Source organism: Chrysemys picta, chromosome 15 (assembly GCF_011386835.1).
Source record: "Chrysemys picta bellii isolate R12L10 chromosome 15, ASM1138683v2, whole genome shotgun sequence".
Classification (NCBI taxonomy): domain Eukaryota; kingdom Metazoa; phylum Chordata; order Testudines; family Emydidae; genus Chrysemys; species Chrysemys picta.
In genome coordinates this window covers 31149939-31160146 of record NC_088805.1, presented here as the reverse complement: position 1 = coordinate 31160146, position 10208 = coordinate 31149939, and the positions used below count along the sequence as shown (strand labels likewise).

Sequence of the window (10208 nt, the reverse complement as noted above, 5' to 3'; positions counted from 1 at the left end):
GAGCATCTGTTTGATAATGTGATGCTTCACGCTGCACACATCTGGAGTCCTAGATCTGCAGTTCGATAATTCGAGAAGCTAAATTACCTACAAGCCTAGTTCAGATCGAGTCCTTGTATCTCACCAGCAGATGGGGCTATTTGCTGTTTAGCATGATCTAGCTTTAGTTCAGCGACTTATGTTTGCTATTTCAACTTGATTTGGCTGTCCTGCTCCTCCAACTTCTACCAGTGTGGAGGCCCAGAGTAATGGGGGTCAAATTGCCTGCTGCCTTTTCCTACCTGTGTTTTTACAGGCCACCTTGGCTATCGTAACTTGGCACAGAGTTCTACTGTTTAAAGTATTTCCATGGGATCTAGCTCCACGTTCAGCTACTAGGCTCTGCTTTTTCCATCCACATGTTCAGCATTAGGAGGAAAAAGGTTGGTTAAAATGTGCCAGGTGCTCAGCTGATCCCATGCTTAATACTTGACTGATTTCAGAGTAACATGGAGGGCTGCTGGACCATGCCAGCACTGTCCCCTGTGAGCTACAGAACAGGGCCGCACCAATCCAGGCTTCCCTCGAAACGTGCCTTGTCTCAGGGCATGCAGGAAGCCCTATTCCATGGCAGGAAGGAAAAGGAGCTCGGTCCCAAGCCCCACCTTGCCATGGCTGAGGCTGCACATGGGGCTGCTGCCAGCATAGCGATCAGCTGGAGAAGGGAGCGTGGGGAGTCCCTGATCAGAGGGGCAGCCATCTTACAGCAAGGCGTGTAGGCGGTGGGTATAGAAGGCCAGGGCAGGCTATGCCTCCCCTAGCACAGCTGGTTGTGGGGTTTGCAGGGGAAGATTTTGCTTATGCCCCATGCAGGGTCTGTGCTACTCACCTTCCTGGGTTCATCAGTAAGCTCTGGCGTCCAGGAAGATTACTAATGAACCCAGGAAGCTGAGTAACACGTTCTGGCCCTGGACCCTGCATGGGGCATATCAAAATCTCAGGTTCTTGGGCAGAGATGAGCTTTTCCCAGGGGGGTAGCTTGGGGTCTCAAGAGGTGGAGGCGCAGCTTGGGGGGGCACTGGCTGGCCTGGGCCTTCTCTGGGGGAGGTGGGTGGAGGGGGGACTCCACCTGCTGCCCATGGTGAGGTGTTCTCCTGCCTGGATTCCTGGGGTGGGTGTTCTGCCTTGGCTCATGCAGGAGAAGCAGTGCAGTAGCTTCCCAGCTGGGGGCCAGTGATGAGGAGCCAGCCCATACAGGTGCTCCCTCAAGCTGGGGACAAGCAGCAGCGACCATCACCTGAGTACCCCCCCCCGCCCTGTCTGACATGGAGTACCAACAGGCCCATCCCAGTCTCATGGGTTGTAAGGGGCAAACTGCTCTTAAAGCCACAGGAAAGCTCTGCCTGTGTGTGATGAGCACTGCTCGTGCTCCTTGCCCTGGGTCCTAAGCAGTACGTGTTCTGCCCTATGTCTCCTGGGAGAGAGGGGCTGCTGACTTCCCTTCTCCTGCAGCAGCAGGGGGCTGAATTACCAAGAAGCCAAGACACCAAAAACGTCTGAGCTTTGAGTGAATCTTCCACAGTAACAAGGTGCCCTGGGCAGAGTGATGGGCACAGTTATCTTGTGGGTTTGTTTTGGTTTTAAAGTGTTGCTCTCGGAGGGTCATTCGCTCCTCCTGGCTTATTGATGTACTTGCACTGGAGTGCTGCATTGGGACAATGCTTTGTATGGCCCCCACAATCCCCCTGCGTAGTGCTGGAGTCCAGCGGCCGGAGCCTAACGTTCCAGGATGGAGCTGTGGCCTTGAGTCATCAGCATCTTCAGAACATGCAGGACGGGTGCCTGTCCTCATAGCCGCCTGGCATTCAGAGTGAGGGGTATGTTCAAGCCATGCTGTGCAAACAGGTCACATGGAGGGGCCTGAGATGCTGACCAGCAGCAGGGCTGCCCAGAGGATTCAGGGGGCCTGGGGCAAAGCAATTTCAGGGGCCCCTTCCTTAAAAAAAAGTTGTAATACTATAGAATACTATATTCTCATGGGGGCCCCTGCGGGGCCTGGGGCAAATTGCCCCACTTGCTCCCTTCCCCCCCCCCCCCCGGGGCAGTCCTGACCAGCAGTGACAGGGTTAATTGCTAGTGGGGTGATTTTAGCATTCATCAGTCAGTGCAGAATGTAACCGCTCATAGAGCTGAATGGAGACGTTTGCCCATCTTTGGTCTTTCCGTGTCTGACGTGCAAAGATGCAGCCCATTGACTTCCACCGCAAAGGGCCCCAGCAGCTCACCTTTCAAAAGTTCCCTACCAAACCCGCTCGCTCCTGACAGTAGCAGTAATAGGGACTTCACTGAAGAGAAACTATGGGGAAGGAGCATTTATAGGAGGCAGCAGTACTGTGTCCCTCTAAAGGCAAGTGCTAAGGCGTGATTGTGGTAGGAATCCTGCTGTAGCTATACACTGGCTTCTAGAGCAAACAGTGTTTTGTGGGCACTCTCTGAAGGTGACACTAACACAAATAAGGCGTGTGTGTGTTCAGAATGATTCTCAATGGCATTTGGGGGGACACCAGATGATTTGAAAGCAAGGGATGGAATGGGAGAGTGTAGTGCACAGTGGTTACAGACACACTAAGGATTGGGCCCTATCCTGTTCCCCAATGGGAGCGTTGACACGGACTTCAGTAGAAGCAGAATCAGGCCCTTTGTCAGTGACAAATACCATTCCAAGACCATTCAGAACAGCCACAGTTTACAGCAGTTCTTAAACTGGCCAACGGACCACTCATAGCATCACCCCACTTGCTGGTGGTCCATGGGCGTCTGGTTGATCAGGGTCCTCCTTGTTCCCAGCTGTTTTATTCTCTACAAATAATCACCCTTGTTCCTGTGCTTGCTCTTGCTCACTTCACATTCTGATTTCTGCAGCTCATTGTTCACTGACCAGAAGTAAAAAAAATCCCATCAGCCAATCCAAACTCCCAAACAGTACGATCTGTAAACCGCCCCACGCTTAGCAACAGTCTTCTCTGGAGTGGGCTAGTGCATGGGATGTGTCACCTACTCCAGGGTAAATCCAGCCTGATTTAAACAGAGTTGGGCCAGATTTAAGCTGGTGTGAACAGGACTAGACTTTGGCCCAGTACATTCATAGCGAAGGCATTCCCGGCTGGTGCAGATATTCAATAATGGTTCTGTCTTCAGCTTTCCCCCTGGCTTTTGTGCACCAGCCTCAATCAGACAAAATGATTATCCATCATCGCAACTACATTGTCTGTGGATTTAATGTCATGGGCTCAGTGGCTCCAGCCTTGGCTACGGCAGCCTCTGCTCTGTTCTGTGTGGGCACCGAGCTTTGATACGCTTCCACTTTGCCCTAGTTATAATCACCATCAGTGCCACCGGAATCCCCTCTTCAGACCGGTGAGCGACCGTGGGCTGGGGACGTTGGCTTGCGTTTGTCTGGAAACCACTGTGCACATTCATGTGCTGTGTAGGACACAAGGATACCAGCGTTAAGGGCTTCATTTGACCCCTTTGTGCGTATGCACTGTGATGCAGTCTTTAATTACCCGATCACACACTATTCTTTGCACAGCATACCTGCCTCATTCAGCATCCCGGGCAGCGCTTGCTTCATGAGCTGCTGTGGACCTGTCGCTAGAGGGTGATGGAGGCACACACTTTGGGGGTGGTTTCACAGCTCTGGCAGACAGCAAAGCAATGGTGAGATTCAGGAATGCTGGGGGCAGTTCCAGGTTGGGATGGGGGCAAGTTCTCTGGTGGTTATAGACCCTCCTGCCCTGTCCCCCCGCCCCAGGCTCTCCTTGTCCCCTTCTGCTCAGATTCCCCCCTGCTGCCATCCCTCCCCCAGTCCCTGCCCATTCACCGCACCTGAGTCCTGCCCGTTTTCCCCTCTGCTCCCGCTCCCATCCATGTTCCCCTTAACCCTGCTCCTATCCTCCCCCACTCATGGCTCCTGCCCCTTCCCCCCAATTGTTCCGACTCTCTCTGCTTCTGTCCCGTCCTGCTCCTAACCCGCCTCCCTTCCAGGCTCCTATCTCCCCTCCACCAGGCTCTTGCAAGGGGAGCACTGAGAGCAGCACCGGAGGGCCAGGCTCCTTGCTCTCAGTTCCAGGGCCTGGTGCCACAGCCGTCCCCCAGCTGCCAGGAGATGCAATGGCAGGGAAAGTCCTGCTCAGCCCTGCAGCCCTGGGCTGGAGCGTGCTCAGTCACTCTGTGGTGATGGTGCATGCAGGGCTGGCTCCAGCATTTCTGCCGCCCCAAGCAAAAAAAAAAAAAAAAAAAAAAAAAAAGTTCAGCGGCAGGTCCTTCACTCCTAGAGGGAGTGAGGGACCTGCCACCCCCGAATTGCCACAGGTGCCGCCCCTCTCCCTTGGCCGCCCCAAGCACCTGCTTGTTAAGCCGGTGCCTGGAGCCGGCCCTGGGTGCATGTTCAATCTGGTCACACATGGCCACACTGCAAGGGGTTGGAGCATGCTCAGTGTGGATGGACTCTTTGGAGAATTTAGCTGCCAAACTCTAACAAGTCTCTACTGAGCATGTACAAACTGAGATTTTTCAAATGCTAATAACTGCTAAATTTGGCAGATTTTCATGGGAATCGCAAAAGGCACTTCTCTGACACTGGGCAATCCCACTGCCATCTTTCAAGTGCTTTCTCCAAAGCAGGTGGGTGCTAGAACTTCCCAACAGAACAGCTGTATGAATTTTTTTGACATGGGCAAAAGAATATATTTCCCCCTAACCTCATTCTATAAAATAGCTGAACCATTTTAGCTGAAACTTTCCAAAAAAGTTCAGCTGGAGGCAAACACCTGGCATGGAAAATTTCATCCCAAATGGTTAAAACGTGGCGAAGTTATAAGCAACTGAAAACAGGATCTTATAATGGAAGGTGTCAGGTAAACTTACGTATAATGTTACCTGCTCTGCTTATAATAGACGATAATAATACTTTACGCAGCTTCAGCACCCTGTCCATTCAGTGATCCCAGCGTTCTTAACCCACTTAAATGAAGGCCTCCGAAGTAGGCATTATATGCATTTACACACAAAGAAACAAGCACAATTGTGTTGCCCAAGGTTACACAGCGAGTTGGTAGCAAGTTAGGAAAAGAACTCAGGAGTCCTGATTCACAGTCCTCAGCTCCACTTACTAGACCAAAATCCAGGTGCATGCACATGGCAGTAAACTAGCAATTGCGCTTTGCTGGTAGGCTTACGCCACGCAGCCTCCAGGGAGTGGCCTGTCGAGACCAAAAGTCATCTTTAGAGGTCTTCCCAGATGCGGTATGGTGGCTCGGTAACTTCCAATGCAGCACCAACAGCCTAGCGCAGTTACCCAGCAACGGGCGTTATTACGCTCACGTTAAACAGGTTCCTCACTTTGCTTGGAATGAAGATTGCTTGTTCTGCTTTATCCTTTGCTTGACAGTAGCACCCCGAATGTCCTAGCTGCTGCCCACACAGTCCCTGTCCAGAAGGGACCCTGATCTACAGCTTGGATCTGCAGGGGTCCCTGGCATAGACAATGCTGGGCTTGAAACCAGGGGAGAGGAGTCAGGTAAAGAGTTATCCCAGCCCTCAGGAATGCTCTCTCTCTCTCCTAGCCCAAGTTCTCCAGACCCTCTCCTCCAGCACCGGGATTGGAGCCTCCCAGCTACACCCAGCCCCATGCAAACCACGCTAGTCTCCTGAGCAGGCTGTTGTAAGCAGGGGCAGGCTTGCACAACTGGGGTGGCCTGGGGTGGGAAGAGCTGGGTGACGTCCCAGCTTCTCTCACAAGGCAAGTGAGTTTCCTGGCCAAGGCCCCAGGCGTCATTTGTGCACCTCCCTGGATCTCCGGTGAGAAAAGGAGAGACCAAGGCTGGTGTTTCAGGGAGGGACAGCAGGGCAGTGGGAGGGGCACAGGCAGAGCTGGGTGGTTCTTACCTGGCACCAGCTGTCCCCCATTCCCATTGTGCTGCCCCTCTTGTCTTTGTTCCAGTCCCTTCACATTAATGAGCTCCCGTGGAGCGGTGGTGCTATGGAAGCAGGGTGGGTCCGGGTCTCCCCATACCAGGCACAGAAGAGAGTCTGGGGAGCAGGGCAGAGTCGAGGCGCAGGGAGTGGGTCCTCCGGTGCCAGGCAGGGTAGGGTCGAGACGCAGGGCAGGGTCCGGGCTCAGGGAGTGGGTCCCCCTGTGTCGGGCAGGGTTGGGGCACAGGGAGCAGGTCCCCTTGTGCCGGGCAGGGCAGAATCAGGGAGCAGGAAGCCGGTCCACAGGTGTCGGGGTGCAGGGAGCGGGTCCCCCTGTGCGAGCAGGGCAGGGTTGGGGTGCAGGGAGAGAGTCCCCCAGGGCAGGGTCGGGGCGCAGGGAGCGGGTGCCCTGGGGCAGGGTCGGGGCACATGGCAGAGTCGGAGCACAGGGAGTGGGTCCCCCGGGGCAGGGTCGGGGCACAGGGAGTGGGTCCCCCTGTGCCGGGCAGGGTTGGGGTGCACGGAGCCGGGCAGGGTCGGGGCACAGGGAGCGGGTCCCCTGGGGCAGGGGCAGGGTGAAGGGAGCGGGTCCCCAGGTGCTGGGCAGGGCAGGGTCAGGGCGCAGGGAGTGGGTCCCCCGGGGCAGGGTCGGGGCGCAGGGAGCGGATCCCCCTGTGCCGGGCAGGGTCGGGGCACAAGGAGCGGGTCCACAGGTGCTGGGCAGGGCAGGGTCGGGGTGCAGGAAGCGGGTTCCCCGGGGCAGGGTCGGGGCGCAGGGAGCGGGTGCCCTGGGGCAGGGTCGGGGCACATGGCAGAGTCGGAGCACAGGGAGTGGGTCCCCCGGGGCAGGGTCGGGGCACAGGGAGTGGGTCCCCCTGTGCCGGGCAGGGTTGGGGTGCACGGAGCCGGGCAGGGTCGGGGCACAGGGAGCGGGTCCCCTGGGGCAGGGGCAGGGTGAAGGGAGCGGGTCCCCAGGTGCTGGGCAGGGCAGGGTCAGGGCGCAGGGAGTGGGTCCCCCGGGGCAGGGTCGGGGCGCAGGGAGCGGATCCCCCTGTGCCGGGCAGGGTCGGGGCACAAGGAGCGGGTCCACAGGTGCTGGGCAGGGCAGGGTCGGGGTGCAGGAAGCGGGTTCCCCGGGGCAGGGTCTGGGCGCAGGGAGCGGGTCCCCTGGGGCAGGGTCGGGGCACAGGGAGCGGGTCCCCGGGTGCCAGGCAGTGCAGGGTTGGGGCGCAGGGTCCCCCAGGGCAGGGTCCGGGTCTCCCGGGGCAAGGTCGGGGTGTAGGGAGCGGGTCCCCAGGTGCTGGGCAGAGCAGGGTCGGGGCGCAGGGTCCGGGTCCCCCGGGGCAGGGTCGGGGCGCGCAGGGCCGGGCAGGGTAGGGTTGAGGCGCAGGGCAGGGTCTGGGCACAGGGAGCGGGTCCCCAGGTGCCAGGCAAGGTTGGGGCGCAGGGAGCGGGTCCCTGGTGCCGGGCAGTGCAGGGTCGCGGCGCAGGGTCCGGGTCCCCCGGGGCAGGGTCCGGGCGCGCAGGGTCCGGGTCCCCCGGGGCAGGGGCAGGGTCGGGGTCGGGGCGCAGGGAGCGGGTTCCCCGGGGCAGGGGCAGGGTCCGGGTCCCCCGGGGCAGGGGCAGAGTCCTGGCGCGCAGGGCCGGGCAGGAGGCGGTGCACTCGGAGGGAACCTGAGCCGCTCCGGCTGGAGACGCCGGCAGGGGCTGGCGCTGGGCCGGGGGGCGGCCCGGGCTCCCTCCCTCGCTCCAGGCGGGGTGGGGCCGCGGGACTCAGGTCAATCACGGCCAGCGCGGGGCGGCCAGTCCCGGCTCTGCGGCGCGCCCCAGAGACCCCAGCGCTCCGGGGGAGACGAGCCGGGCCGGGCCCCTTCGGCTTTAGTTGCGCTCCGCCGGGGAAGCGAACGGAAGGTACCGGGGCGCCGTCTGCCCGCGGCGGGGAGGCGTGGGGCTGGGCGGGGCGGGATGCGGGAGACAGAACCGAACCATCTGCGGAGCCCGGTCCCCTCCGGGCTTTCCCAGCATCCCCGCCGGGCTGCCCCGAGCTCCTGGGGCTCGGCTCCCCGCCACACCTGGGGATTCCCCCCTCCCCTGGGGCTCGGCTCCCCGCCACACCTGAGATCCCCCCCTCCCCTGGGGCTCGGCTCCCCGCCACACCTGGGGATCCCCCCCTCCCCTGGGGCTCGGCTCCCCGCCACACCTGAGATCCCCCCCTCCCCTGGGGCTCGGCTCCCCGCCACACCTGAGATCACCCCCTCTCTGGGGCTCGGCTCCCCGCCACACCTGGGGATCGCCCCCTCCCCTGGGGCTCGGCTCCCCGCCACACCTGGGGATCCCCCCCTCCCTGGGGCTCGGCTCCTCGCCACACCTGGGGATCCCCCCCCCTCCCCTGGGGCTCGGCTCCCTAGGACGCACCTGGGGATCCCCTCCCCCCCCCCGGGGCTCGGCTCCCTACCACACCTGGGGGATCCCCCTCCCCTAGGATGCTGTGGGGGCGCCCTCTCCAGGGGTCACACACTGTTTTGCTGGGGGCAGCATTTCTCCTCTCCACTGGGGCTTTGGCCTCTCTGAGGCTCTGTACCCGCCCGGGTCACTGCCCAGAGGGAGGGAGCTGGAGCGTGCTGGGGGGGGGGGGGGGTGTCGGAAGTGACACTATCAGGTCGGTTGCTGTGGAGCAGGCTTGGTTCATGTGTGCGACTGGAACTTTGCCACACAACCTTGCTACCTTCTCCTTAAAGCACAAGGCGCCTTTCCTCGCCCTTCCCTCCTCTCACAAACATGTAGCAGCCTGTGCCGAGAAGTATCTGATAAATAAGTAATTCCCAAACAAACCCTCCCTTCCAAACCTTTCTCTTCCCCTGGGGAGAGGAGAGAGCTAACACATGTCATCACTTAATGCACTACTGGCACATGCTCAGATGGGGCGGTGATTATATGAACCAAAGAGAGGGAGCAGCAGTCCTGGCACCAAGTACAGTAGCATTCATTAGTGGCAAGTCCTGCTGGGAGGGTGTTGCGTCCATGCGGACGTACCATGCGTGTGGCACAGCTGGGGAGGTGTGTTTCACCCCGTGTACATGAGGCATGAAGCAGTGGTGAACAGTGCAATGTTCTGGCTGAAATCTCTGTTGCGGATTGTCGGTGAAATACCCTAGTGCAGGGAGTTTCCCTGCAATTCAGTCATTGGGCTGATAGGAGCAAACGCTCCATGTGCTAAAGGCGATGTCAGGGTTACTGGGCTCCAGCACCCCTGTTGAATGGTCTTCTGTGTCACTGGGGTTCAGCACTGTCGGGAAAGCCTTTTATCGGGCATCTGTGGTGGCAGGGAGCGGAAAAGCCGACTCTGTAGCCACTGCAGTGGCCAGGCAGGCACCGCCACCGGGCCAGAAGTTGGATTAAGGGAGGGGAATCGCTTTCTGGTGCAATCAGGCGTGTTGTGACAGGATTTGGGATGTGGTGAGGAATGGCTGCAGGCGCATTGAAACCCACAAATGCTCAGCAGGCTAAATCCGCAGCTCTCTGACTGGTGACGGAGGGGAGCTCCTCTTGACCCACCTGCCTCCATTTCACCTACCATTGCTTTCCCTCTCCTTATGGCTGAGAATCCGGAAATTCACCAGCCAGGTCCAGCAATCTCTCTCTGAGGCCTTGTTGCAAACCTAGAGGGATCTATGTCTAATCTCTCTGTCTGACTCATCTGGGTGTTTCTGATACACCCAGCACTCTGATATCAATGGGTCCTTCTTCAACTCTAATGGGAGTCTATCTATCTATCTGTCTGTCTGTCCACCCTGCTTTTCACTTTAATATCTCAGCAGCCATTCAGACTCACCAGATTGTTTGTATGATAACAAAGTCAGCCGGGCTGGTTTCCAGAGTGTATGTGTCACTCCGCCGGCATGCCCTATGGCTGGTGGGGGTGAATCTCCAGGGTAGTTTAGGGAGCGTGCTCGTTTGGGAGCAATTTGAGCAGCAGTTTTCTTAGTTCTCTACAGGAATTCGTTGTTGAACCAATTCTTGGCATTTGTAGGCGATGCCCACTTGCTTGTCCACCCTGGGCCTTGTCGGAGAGACTAGCCCAGTCCAAGGCAGGCTGTCCTTTGTGGTGACAGACCTCTATGTTATTGACAGGGGCATTATGTCCTCATGGGACAGGTGCAGGGCAGGCAGTGACTTCCCTCATCACTGAGCAGAAACAGTCACTTAGCCAGGCCCTGAAGAGAGGGGAGTTCAGTATCTAGACCGGGGTGACC

General features: G+C 58.6%; 1 protein-coding gene across 2 annotated transcripts in view; it reads left to right on the top strand.

Moving 5' to 3' along the window:
* The first annotated feature begins 7620 nt into the window (after window positions 1-7620).
* The window catches only part of TRPV4 (transient receptor potential cation channel subfamily V member 4), a 44320-nt gene continuing 41732 nt past the window's right edge, over window positions 7621-10208 (top strand). For both annotated transcript variants that reach the window (XM_005298531.4, XM_024101477.3), the window contains exon 1: window positions 7621-7866. The gene's annotated coding sequence lies outside the window, so the exon portion shown is untranslated. The remainder of the gene's footprint in view (window positions 7867-10208) is intronic.